Here is a 13,332-nt window from a genome sequence, read left to right as displayed (position 1 = left end):
TTATGCCAAAAGCGGTTGGATTTACTTATGTTGATTTAGTCCCAGTGAAACAAATGGGACAAAATTGGCTAAAATCCAAGCACTTCAGGATTAACTGGGCTGTGGATCAGGCTGCACATTATCTAGCTGTATTTACTGTTTGGAAGTGGATCTTCAGTGTGCATTTTATTGTAATTTCATGTGCTTTTTATTTACAAGATAACTGTTTTTTCCTTTCCTGTCAACCCCTCATGTTAAAGCGGCTGAGTTAATGCATTACAAGTAATGAAGTGCTATACTGCATCAATTATGTTTATATTAAACATATCCTGAGCAAAGTTATATATAGGCAATATTGGCACTTGGCTTAATATCCTCAAATAGCATCAGATTTAACTCCCTGTTTTATCCTCAGGAGCCAAAATCTTGGTAGCAGATGGGAAAATGCATTCATAGTTTTCTTCTTCTCTGAGATTATTTGTGCTTCACATTTGATTCATAAAGTAAAAATAGCATATTTTAATTAGCTTGTAAGTAATCTGGCTCCAGAAGGTATGCGTAATTTGTTGTTTCTATAGGACTATGATCTGGTGTTTTCCTCTCAAACTGAGTGCAATTTGTTCCAAAATGGTTTAATTTTTGGTTAAAATCAGTTTTGCAACATATATTGCACCTTTTCCCTAAAAAGAATAACACCCCAAAAACAAAACTATGGTGCTGTTCCCACATAATACAGAAATCAAATTTTGCATTTGTAAATATTAAGAACACAGCCTTGTTTCAGCTCTTTTATAGTTTTACAAATGCTTAAATACTGTATTAGAAATTGCTATTTAAAAAAACACCATATCTTATTTAAGGACAACAAAAACGATTCAGCATGAGAAAAGCTCCATATTAAAATTATGTGCTTCTTGTTTAGTATTGCTCGCAAAATAGATAATCTTAAGAGAGGTCTATCTCTTTATCGTAAATGTGCCTAGTCACCCTGGACAGAGCCACCTTTATTGGGAAAAAGTGAATGGCATTTTGGAATGGGATTAATTAGGCAGAGGAAGTATAAGGACTTTGGCTTTCAAAGACAAAGTACTTCGCATCATGAATCTGCTTGTTATTTGAAGGGGGTGGAGGGACCTCTACAAATCAAATCCCAAATAAGTTTTGGTTGGTTTTAGACAAATACCTATAGCATAGAATCATCATCATGCTGTTATTAATTTCCAAACTCCAATGGAGAAAAACAATTTCAGAACCATCATCTAATTCAATGCAGAAAGCAAGGCAAATATCCAGTTAATTTGTTTATATTTTAATGAAAAATCAACTTTTAAATAAGGGAATCTTTTATGTGTTATGCAAATATTACATCCAGTTATTTGGGCTTTTGCTGTAACTACAAAAGATATTATGAGAAATATATCCATCTATTTTTCATGTAGACATAGACACACACATTTATGATATCTATTTTAATTGACAAAACTTTAGTTCTTTAACATTACACTTCAGTATTAATATACTAACAAATCATCCTGTAAAAGTCATTTTTACATAAGGGATCACTAGACTAATAGGAAAACTGCCTTTTAGTTCCTTGTGCAGATTCACCATTGCTACCTAGAAAGAAAGGTTGCTTCATTAGCAAGTATCACATCTAAATAAATGGCTTGAATAAAGGAAATGTTTGCTTTTAGAAGGATTTTACCTGCTTAATCCAAATGTATGTAGGCTGGGAAGAAATTGAACATGTGTTAGTTACTATTTACATTTATCTTTGGATTGTACTGAATTCTTGTGTAATTTTGATCTTTCTTCACTCTCATAAACATTATAAAATCTTAATCTGGTTCTGCAGGATCTTATGTGTTCTTTATTTATATAAACTTGTTCAAACAAGCAGCCATAAGATCATTGTCAGTGGCCCAAGATGTGAACAGACATTCTGACATGAATAATCTTCATAAGACATACAAATTAAGATTGTCATCACATCAAAGAAAGAAGTCTTGATTGCTGAATCCGAAGAGTTTGGATCAGTAGATAAGAGACATTACTATGCCTTTACATAAAACAACAGATCTGATGGAAGAGGCTCTATTTGTTTTTAGAATTGGATCAGATTTATTTGTCCTGACAACAGGTCACAATAACTTAGTCACACGTACTTAAATCATGAAATTAGGAATTGTACAAACAATTTACTAATTATGGTGCTACCTAAGAATGTGCTCTCTGGTTAAAGATGTGTAGAGACGCTTTGTTCCCCTCGTTTGACCATTTAAGTTTAATAGCGCTCAGCTTTACAGAGTAGCCTCAGTGGCTGCGGTTTTACAGAGATCTCCGAGCCTGGGAATGACTTAATACCAAGTGATAGCAAGAAAACCATTAATGTTCTCTGATGAGTTATTGTTTTCATTGCTCGGTTGCATGCAACCATTTCAAATGAAGACAGAAAGAGGCCTGGGGGTGGGGGGGAGGAAGTTGAAAACAGCACTAATTTTTTTCTTATTTAGTTTAAACCACCATGGAAAGGAGAAGTAATTGCGTTCAGACAGCAGTTAGAATTGTTTTAAGAGAGAAAGAATGACACCCAGTGTACTGACATGCTAGAGTAGTAATTCACACATGCTAATCCATTTATTTTTATAGAACAGTGATGTGTCTGCTTATATAGGATATATCATTAGCTAAACAGGGAGAGTTTCTTACTACCTGCTTGTTTAGTAGCCAGCTACAATTCACCCTGCAACTCTGCTTAAGGTGGGTAGACATTGAACAACAAATTTTAATCCTTTAAAACCAGCGAAGTTTAATTCTTGGTATATCTGAAGAAGCATGCATGCAAATGAAAACTTATACTCAGAGTTAAGCTTTGTTGGCCTTAAAGGTGCCAAACATTTTCTATCTGGGAAGGTAACATTTTTTTTTGTATTAGTGCATAATCAAATGATTTTGCTAACAGAGTACAGATGATTGAAGGTGGAGAGTTAGCTAAAACTGTGAGCTGGTGAAAAAAAAAGAGGGATCCCTGAGAAAGCTGAAAAAGGAAGTATAGATTTTCATAAACATTCACCCACCAATCTATCTGCCTGCCTAACTAGTGTTATTATTTCATTACATGTATATCCTCTCCCAATTTCTTTTCAGGGCCACCTCCCAGCCCACAAAGAAAATAGAAACTTGGTTGGGATGAGTTTTAAATCATGTATTAGAAAGCTAGATTTCTAAGGCATTTGGGGAAATAGAATATTTCCAATAAAAATGATACATGTATGTACATTGAACACAGGAAAAAAAGAGATATGCACAGTTTGGTGTAGTGGTTAGGAGTGCAGACTTCTAATCTGGCATGCCGGGTTTGATTCTGCACTCCCCCACATGCAGCCAGTGGGATGACCTTGGGCTCACCATGGTGCTGATAAAACTCTTCTGACCGAGCAGTGATATCAGGGCTCTCTCAGCCTCACCCACCTCACAGGGTGTCTGTTGTGGGGAGAGGAAAGGGAAGGCGACTGTAAGCCGCTTTGAGCCTCCTTTGGATAGAGAAAAGTGGCATATAAGAACCAACTCTTCTTCTTCCTCTGGAAGTGTGAGTGTTCCAGAGAGCATTCTGTCTGCTGCAATGGCCAATGCAGATCACTTACAGAGAGCTTCCTTTGCTTCTTCCTCACAGTGCTAAGCACTATGCAGTGTCTGGTTCTCATCTGAAAAACAGGTTGTTAGGCATTCCTGTTCAAGTAGCTGACCCATCAACAGAAACATTAAAAACCCTCAGTGCAAGTGATAGTCAAAGACTATTTAACAAAGGGGAAAAGTTCTCCATTTACACAAAGTAACTCCTGTATTGTACAGAAAAATCAGAGAGGAGACTTTACTTCAACTGAGAATGCTTATTTATCCCTTTCATATCCATTTCACAAGCCACCATTCCAATGATTTTTTAAAATCCTTTATTTTTACTTACTTTTCTGTACATTTATAGACAAAATGGCTGACATAAAAATAATAAGAATACAACGAAATGATTTTCAAAATGATACATAATTTTCAAAATGTTCTGAAGGAAAGAACCCCATTCTACCCCCACTCTTTGAATAAGAATCTTGCTGAGGGAAGGGAATCTGGCGGATTTCTCTGGGGCATGGAGTGGAAGGAGGTGCTGCCTCAGAAAAGGCACCTGGTACATCTCACCTCAGGACACAAAAGGAGAGTGAGCAAAGTCTAATGCAGAGAGTGTAATAAAGGACGCAGAGGAACACACAGGAGAACATGCAATTAAAAGCCTGCGTTTTATGATGTGCAGTTAATGAATCCACACAGTCATTCACGGGCTGATCTGATAACGATTTTCAGTCCTATTGTCTCTGGATGGCCTGCCGATCCATCTCCACACACAATCTCTGCTATCGTTCTCTCTCTGACTAACTTCAGACGAATCATCTTGATATAAAAATAAACAGCACAGGGGCCTCATTAGGTGATAGGTATTATCTACTGATATCAAATGTCACAAGGATTAATTCAAGCAAATTAGAGTTAATAGAGATTATTAAAATGTTCAAAAGGTAAGTGAAATCTCTTTCATTTATGACACTGAATTTTCTCCTCTTCCTTGTACAATACTTGGTGGTGGGGGTCACATTGTCATTCTAAACCGGATGTTATTCATTGTTAGCCTGATTTTAAGGACAGTGATACAGGGACAGGAATTTCATACCACAAATTTCTTTCTGTTAATGAGTGCTGTGGCTATTTCAACCAGTTCTGCTTCCCCCTCCCACCACTATAGCACTAAGCCAGCACAGAAGAAGAGAATTTTTATACCCTGCTTTTTATTACCCAAAGGAGTCCCAAATCAGCTTGCAGAAACCTTCCTTCCACCCAACAAACACCTTGTGAGGTGGGTGGGGCTGATAGAGCCTTTAAGAGTGCTGCTCTGTGAAAACAGTTCTAAAAGAATTGTGACTAGCCCAAGGTCACCCAGCTGGCTGCCTATGGAGGAGTGGGGAATCAAACTCAGTTCTCCAGAGTAGAGTCTGCCACTATTTAACCACTACACCATGTTGGCTCTCAGTACTATACTGGCCCCAATGAGATATGTTGAGATACAGTGAGATTGGCTGTTGTTACCAGGATACAAGAAGAGAGAAGTAGCTCATTGGGCAGTGGGTACTCAGGTCATCAGTGACTGGTATGACAGATATTGGTAACCTAAGGTGTCTTTAGTAAATATCTTAATGTTTTATCCATCCATACCCAGATGCAATCGGCTGGTAAGTGACTTGTTGCCAAGTAGATTACAGGTTCGTTCATTCATTGATTCATTGATTCATTGATTCATTCATTCATTCATTCATTCATTCATTCATTCATTCATTCATTCTCACATTTCTATACCACCGCTCTCAAAAAGTCTTGCAGCGGTTCTTAAAGGTGCTACTGGGCTCTGATTTTATTGCCCCCCCTTAAAAACACCCCTTAATACATTAGACCGATGGTGGTCTGTTTTTAATTAAGAGTTCTAATCTCCTACCCACCCACCCCCTCTCTCACCAGGAGTCAGGAACTTGATCTGACCCCACATTCAGGGATCCTCTGATGGATGGTGACACTGAGACCCCGCCCAAGGAGGGGTGGCAAACATCTTCTGTAGCTCAGGGAGGCAAATGGGGGGAAGTTGACGAGTGGTTTGTGTGCTTGTCTGTGAAGCTAGTCTGGTTGGTCAGCTGTGGGAAGATGTCTGGAGCAAAAGGGGTAAGCTTGGAAGGAGCAGGAAACTCTTGACCTTCTTGCATTTGGGGGGAGGGGAAAGAATCCAGCTAGCCCTACCATTGTCTCGCAAGAATCTTAGCTGTTGTCTGATGATTTCAGAGGAGAGGTCCAGGCATGGCCATAAACAGACACCTGAGGAATGCCACACAAAAACAAAAACTTTGCAGCTTGAGTACAAGTGAGTGGTAGTTCAGTTCACAAACTGGTAACCTGCCAGCCACATGGCCCTATTATAAAGAGTTACACAGCATCCATATGCTAGCGCAAAGCCCACAAGATGGTACCTTTGAAGATGGTGGCTCAGCTTCTTTTGCTCATCATGAGGGGTGCTTTCCCAAAAACTGTTTTGTGATGAGGCTCCAACAACAGTGAACTTGGAGAACATCCACCCAAGTATTCCTGGTAAGTCATGCATGCATTTTTCAACTGTGGTAGGATGTGGGAAGGAAGAACTCTCCCATAGCTGATGTACAGAGGAATATAGTGTGCATGTTTAAGTTTGCATAGTATTATGTGCTTGCATTTGCTTGTATTATGTGCATTGCCTATTTTACAGGGTTGTGGTTTTGTCCTTAAACTTTAAACTTACAGTGGCAGAATACAGGCTTATTTTTTGTTCACTGCCTGTCTGACCACCAAATAAATCTTTATTGTTCTGATTTATCTGTGCAAAAAGATACAGCAACAACTGTATTAAAACAAGGCAGCGATTGAGAATCCAATGTCAGGCAGCATATCATTACTCCAAGGGCACCTTTAAGACCAACGAACTTTAACAAGCATTTCAGGCACACAAATCTTCTACCCAGATGTAAACTTTGTTGATCTTAAAGGTGCCACTGGACTCAGATTTTGTTCTACTCCTTCTAACATGGTAACCCCACCTGAACCTGTCTTCATAGGTATATATATTTATTTAACTGCTTCTTTTTATTCATTTATTTGGGCAAGCTTAAAGGACAGGAGTTTATCCTCAATAGACAAAGAGAAGAACCTTGTATGCTATTTTGGAAGTGAACCTCTACTGGTTAAACAATCACTGTCATATCACTGATGTGTTCAGAATTTACCCAGGTTGCCTAATTACTTGCATTTTGTAACTTGCTTAGATCATAACCAGAAACACTAGGAGGAGGCTGATGACAGTGGTGGAGGAGTACGTTTGGGATAGGGAGATGCTCCAACAAGCCATGGATCCCCGGAAAAATGTACTTGGACCTACAGAACCCTCCACAGCATACGGTCCTGCCACTTCAGCACCTTGCAACCCAAAACAGAGGAGGTGGAGAAATGCAGGCTAACATCGGAAGAGACTTTCACTCTAATCTGTTTCCTACCGTTAAAATTGGCTGCATATTTTCCAAATGCTATTTTCCTGCTTCCTTGTTTGATGATGATGGTGTTAGCCATTCAGTTGTGTCTGACTCTTGGAGATCCTATGGCACAGCTGTTGCCACATCTTTTGACCTTGCTCCGCTTCTTTTAGCTGTATATTGCTCTGGCCAGTGTTCATTTTGATCATGTCTAACCATTTTCTGTCCTGGCCCCCACCTGGTGGAATGAGCTCCCGGGTGAGCTGCGGGCCCTGCGGGATTTGTCAGCTTTCCGCAGGGCCCATAAAACGGAGCTCTTCCACCAGGTCTATGGTTGAGGCTGGGGTCGGTGAGGTAGAGCGTGCCTCACTGGAGAGAAGGTCCAAAGTAGACATCACTCTCTCCATTCTCTCTATTGCCTTGGGGGGGGGGATTGGGATTTGTTGCCACCATGTTGGGAATTTTTAATGTCTTTTAGCGGGTTTTAATTAGGGTTTTTAAGACTGCTGTTACCCGCCACAAGCCTATCTAGGGAGTGGCGGGAAATAAATCAAATAATAATAATGATAACAATGACGATGACGATGATAGTGTTCTTTGTTGGCCTGGTTTCCTTTTACCACTGACCAATCCTAGCATAATTGCTTTCTCCAGTGAGTTGGATCCCATGATAGTTTCAGTTTACTTGCCTCCAAAAATGTACATTGTGTCATTTCAAACCATTTGTTTCCTAAAAGGTTTTATAAATCTTGCCTTTGGGGACACTGATGGCTACTTTGATTTTTGCTGAGATAAATATCCCTAGGGATAGCACGCCGCAGCAATCACAGGGAGCACTGCTCAATTCCACCTTAGAAAGCCTATGCAGAGTTTCACCAATCAGAGCCTACTGATCTAAATAGGCTTTGACAGCAGGATGTCTGCACAGGAATATGCAGGAAAGAAAGGTGCAAGAGCTGTGTTTGCACAGCTGACATGCACACGTCTTCCGGAATATTTCTCCAGTGCCAATCACAACACAACACCGGCTGGGTTTAAAAGAAATTATACCATAATGACAAAAAGAAGAAAAAATAGCCTATAACATTTAACTGTAATGAACAATGCACACATGTACTGGTTTTGCGCAAACTGCTCCAGTCTCGCCAGCATTTCACGGTGTTGGTTGACTGCATTCCTGGCAGCTTTAAGCTGAGCTGCTGTTAAGGAAAAGGCACATTTGGAAGTGTCTGGGACTGGGGATTATGATCTTTTATCTCCATCTGTAAGAAAAAATGCATGTTGAACTTACAAGTATTTATTATCCGGTTCCTCATGGACGGTACATACTCTGTTACCTCCATGAAAGTACCAGGGTTGTCTCAAACACCTGCTAAAAATTAAGGTAATCAGTGAGTAATTCTGAATACACAGCAAAAAAAACAAACACACACAACCCCCTGAAGCTGCCTTGGTGCATCAAAAACACTGTCATCTACTCAGACTGACAGTGTCTCTCCAAGCTGACAGGCAGGGGTTCTGTAACATCACTTAACCACCTGTGTCTTTTATCTGTGCACATTAAGGATAGAGCCTGGAACCTTCTGCATGCCATGCACAGGCTTTCCGGGCAAGCCATGTCCCCTCCCCTCTCTTAAATGGCTATAGTAAGATGCTTACCACTTGCTGCAGCTCTCTGGGTGGGCAGTGGTTCAGGTTGCTCACCTGCATGGAAGAACACTAAGGTTAGGGAATGGAGGCTGGTGAGTGGCTGCTATTATTTCCCCTAGCTGTCCCATCCACTGGCCTAATGAGTCAAGGGCATAATGAGTTAAGGGCATCTCCTCTTCTGCAGGAGAGGGCTCTGCAGCTGCTGGTCCCTGCTCCTGAAACACCTCCTGCTTTTCCTTTTCCTCCTCCAGCTGAGGTGCCCACCTGGACCAGCTGATTAGCACACTCACTATTTGAAATGCCCTATACAAAACTTCCTGTTAGATCTGTGGGTTCAGAGACCAGGACACTGGGAGTTCATTTCAGCTCTTTATTGTGACCCCAATTAGATGGCACAGGCAAAACTGAACTAAAACTCACCAACAAACCCAACTTATATACAAATACAGAACAAAAGATCTTCCTGCCAGTGCACACTATAGGTCCGTTTCACATTGAACTAACTGGATCCTGCAGACAGGATCTGACCATGCATGGTCAATTGTGTTCTCAGGATTATGATCCTGTCTTGGACCTCATGTTTGATCTTCGGCAGGACAAGAGACACAACAGATCCTGAAACACAATGTGAGAATATCCTTTTTGTAACAATGGGAGTAACCAAATTACTTCGTCCTAGAAGATTTAGGTGCAGTAAGTGGGAACACTATTCATTCCCCACCTCCCCAATTTGTTCAGCTTTTATAGTGATGCATTTAAGAATTCTAACTGGAACAACAAGGTAATATAAACATATATATATTCTTGCATCTTAAGAGGACAGGCAAATGGGACTGGCTCTATCACTTGAGGAGGGACCATTAACATAAAATATGTATTTATTTTATTAATTACATTATTTTATTAATTAATTTCTATTCCGCCATTCCCAGCAAATGGCCCTCAGCTGTTCCAGGAGTTCATTCCACCAGGTTGGAGCCAGGGCTGAAGAAGCCCTGGCCCTGGTTGAGGCCAGGCAGACCTCACATGGTCTAGGGATCTCCGCTGTATAGCTGTTAAAGAGCACAGTGACCTACGCGGGACATGGGGAAATAGATGGTCCCTCAGGGCCTGGACAGCATATGGTCTGAAAGGTCAAACGTAATACCTTAAACCTGACCCTAGCAGCAGCATTTTGTACCAGCTATAATTTCCAGATAAGGGACAAGGGCAGGCTCCTGTAGAGTGAGTTACAGAAATCTAGCCTGGAGATGACCATCACATGGATCATTGTGGCTAGGTGATATTGGGACAGATAGGACACTGGTAACCCTGCTTGGCAAAGCTGGTAAAATGCCATCTGGGCTACTTTAGTGATCTGGGCCTCCATAGAAAGGGAGGACTCCAAGAACATGGCCAAATTCCTGGTGGCATGTTACCAAAATAGATGCTTGGAAGGATGGACTACTAATATCCAGGAGTTTCCCCATCTGGATCTGACAACCCAGTGTTCTTCAACCTCTGCCCGTGTCCATGGAGATGCTGGCAAGCCTATAAAGGTGTGATATTTTGGGAATGTCTAGTTGACCTCCCCCATTAAAGCAGCCTTGCAGCCTAAAGAAGAAAACAATCTTATCTACTTTTTCCCAGTGCAACCAATCTGAAGTGTCCCTGGGCATCCAGGGATACCAGCACTCTTCTAACGAGGAATAAGTTCTCCAAGTGGTTGCTCTATATTATCCCAGAACCTTGTCCCCCTTCAAACTGAATGACTAGCATTCTGTCTACCTCCCCAAAACACCCCACTGGCTGAAGGCTGCCATTTTAATGAATGTGCTGCAACATTTCCCTGCCTTTATGCTGGAGAATTTTAGTGCACTGGTAGCAGCCTGCTTTCTAACTGGACAATTTCAAAAAGCTTTCAGGAGAAAAGAGGAAGTGTGGACTCTGAGAGACATCCCCACCTCTATTTTGAGGGGTTAAAGAAAGACTGCTCAGGTTTTTAAATGGTCTGTCCCCCCACCTTCCCTCAATCACGATCACCTCTTAAAGGCCTGCAAAAACTCATGAGTCACATATTTAGCCCAAAGAGTTTAAGCAAAAGAAGGCTGCTTGGATGTTAAAATTGTCCATTCCTCCCTTATCCCGTTCATAATCGCCCCTTCCTGCCCTACAAACTGGCACCAGGTTTCCAGCTTTATGCAAAACTTCCTGAATTAGGGCTGCAGCCTCCATCTAGGAGCTGGGGAACCCCTGGATTTAAAGCTCATCTCCAGATCACAGGTATCCATTCCCTTGGAGACAATGAATGCTTTGGAGGCTGAATTCCCTGTCCTCACCAGGTGCCACCCCTAAGTCTCCAGAAGCTTCCCAACCTGGAGCTGGCAACCTTAACCTCCCACCCTCCACCTCTCTAGCCAGGAAGGGCCTGGAAACCCTTCCAAGAACACTAGATGGTCATCAGACCTGGGTTGTAATGAGTGTGTGCCCACACACACAAAGACAAGAGGGTATGAAAATATTGTGTCATAAATACGAGATACATTTTTATTTTAGTACATAAAGGGAAATGTTAACATCCTCACAGAAATGAAGATTTCCGCCAGGCAAACTATGTTACCAGTAAACATAAAATAAAAAAATAGCCCTTAACAGTATTAGCCCAGCTAGTGATGAATTAGGTAAAAGCACTTAGTTGTTAGTAGTAAATCAGGTTAGAGAAAGTAGTTGTTGTAAACAAACAATGTCAAAAGAGGCTAGTTTGAAGTGGGTCACCTTGTTGGTCTGAAACTGCAGCACAAAGTTGGAGTCCAGCAGTCCCTTTAAGACCAACAAAGTTTTATTCAAAGTATGAGCTTCCACCTGCAAGCACTCTTCCTCAGATAGAGTGAAATAGGTTCGTGGTTTTGCAGTCTTGGGCTGTATCAACAGAAGCATCACATAAATATTTCTAAATATCTTAATCTAACTGTATACCACATTTGTCACCTGGAGTACTTGGCACAGTTCGGGAGGCCTCACTTCAAAAAGGACATGGACTAAATTGAGAGGCTGCAGCCTCTGAGAAGAGTGATGAGGATGATTCGGGGCTTGGGGAGGAAAGGCTGAGGGGACTTGGGAAGGTTCAGCCTAGAGAAGAGGAGGTTGAGGGGGACATGATTGCTGTTTTAAAAATTTGAAAGGTAGTCACTTAGAGGAGGACAAGGTGTTACCCAAACTGGATCCCTCAAAGGGAACTGGCGGGAATCATAAATATAGCAAGAGGCTGGGTAACACAGGATCTTCTCTACCAATTTTTACAGGGTCCGTTCTCTGGAAGAAACCCTTCTTAAATGAAGACGACAATTAAGCTTATGCTCAAGAGGATTTATTTGGGGAAAATATTGGGGTATATTCAAAACACACACAAGCAAAAGCATACACACTAAGTTCTACAGGGGGAAAGATTAAGAGACACACTGCACCTGTCTTGTGTCCAAGCAGCAGACACAGGGTTGACGATATCAGGAGTAGAAAGGATGCCGGGTATGGAGGGATCAACACAACACATACACACATTGGATGTGCAAGGCTTGATATAGAATTTGAAATCCCTGGGCCAGCCCACTAGGAGGTAAGTGATTGATAATTGGTTGTGAGTTATAGATGAATCTGATAGGGTGGGTGGCATATGAAGTCATTAGAGTAGGAGGTATGGAGTAAGCTCATCAAGCAGAACAATACCTTGGCTAGGTATAATGTGTCACTAATGGCTTTGTAGTGTTTAATCAGGAAGGACTGGAAGGGAGGGGAGTGCAATAGGAAAGATTTAGGGGCAGGAGATGCTGTTAGGCAGAAATTGCACTGGACAAAAGAGACAAAAGAAGTTGCAGTTAGTACCTGGGGGAATACCTTTCCTATTTATAGTCTTAATGGTCTTCGGCTGGGAGGGGATGGTTTTCCATAATGTACACATTTAGTCAGTTGGGCAAGCAGGAAGTAGAAGATAAGGTTCTAGTCCAGTTCAGTCCAGTTCAGTCCAGTTCAGACCAGTTCAGTCCAGTTCAGACCAGATGGAAACCTGGCCTGGCTTTTCTAGGCAAGAGAAGAAATCTAGAAATCTTCACTAGAAGAAAACTAGTGAAGCCAAACAAGATGAAGCCTGGCTTGGCTTCCTAGGTTTGTTGAGGGGCCCTCCTGACTCCATAGTCAGTCTCTGCCAGGCTGGTTTTGGCATGTACCAACCTGCTCAGAGTCCACTCATGGGCTTCTGTGCGTGAAGGTGTCTGTGTGAGGAACCCTTCTATTATGGGCAACCTTTATGGTAACAAGGGAAAGATTCCTATTGGTAGCAGAGAATAGGACCCATAGTCAAGGCTTTAAATTATGTGTAGAATTGTACTGGCTATATATCATGCAAAAATTTTTTTACAGTCAGAATAGTTCAGTAGTGGAATTGGCTGCCTAAGGGGATGGTGATCTCCCCCTCACTGGCAGTCTTTAAGCAGCAGCTGGACAGATACTTATCCTGGATACTTTAGGCTGATCCTGCATTCAGCAGTACAAGATGACCTGGATGACCCCTATGATTCTAGGTTATTCAGGCATCTCCACTGAGCCTTGAGACTTCCAAAGGCGCATTCAGCCACCATCCTTGCTC

The 13,332-nt window shown here is 41.6% G+C and overlaps 1 protein-coding gene across 1 annotated transcript in view; it reads left to right on the top strand.

The window, feature by feature from the left end:
* Window positions 1–7,826, top strand: part of NKX2-1 (NK2 homeobox 1) — a 45,303-nt gene extending 37,477 nt beyond the window's left edge. Inside the window, exon 3 of the transcript XR_013228524.1 lies at window positions 6,861–7,826. The gene's annotated coding sequence lies outside the window, so the exon portion shown is untranslated. The remainder of the gene's footprint in view (window positions 1–6,860) is intronic.
* The last annotated feature ends 5,506 nt before the right edge of the window (window positions 7,827–13,332 follow it).

This window comes from Paroedura picta, chromosome 2 (genome assembly GCF_049243985.1).
Source record: "Paroedura picta isolate Pp20150507F chromosome 2, Ppicta_v3.0, whole genome shotgun sequence".
NCBI lineage: Eukaryota > Metazoa > Chordata > Lepidosauria > Squamata > Gekkonidae > Paroedura > Paroedura picta.
This window is presented reverse-complemented; position numbering and strand designations above follow the sequence as displayed.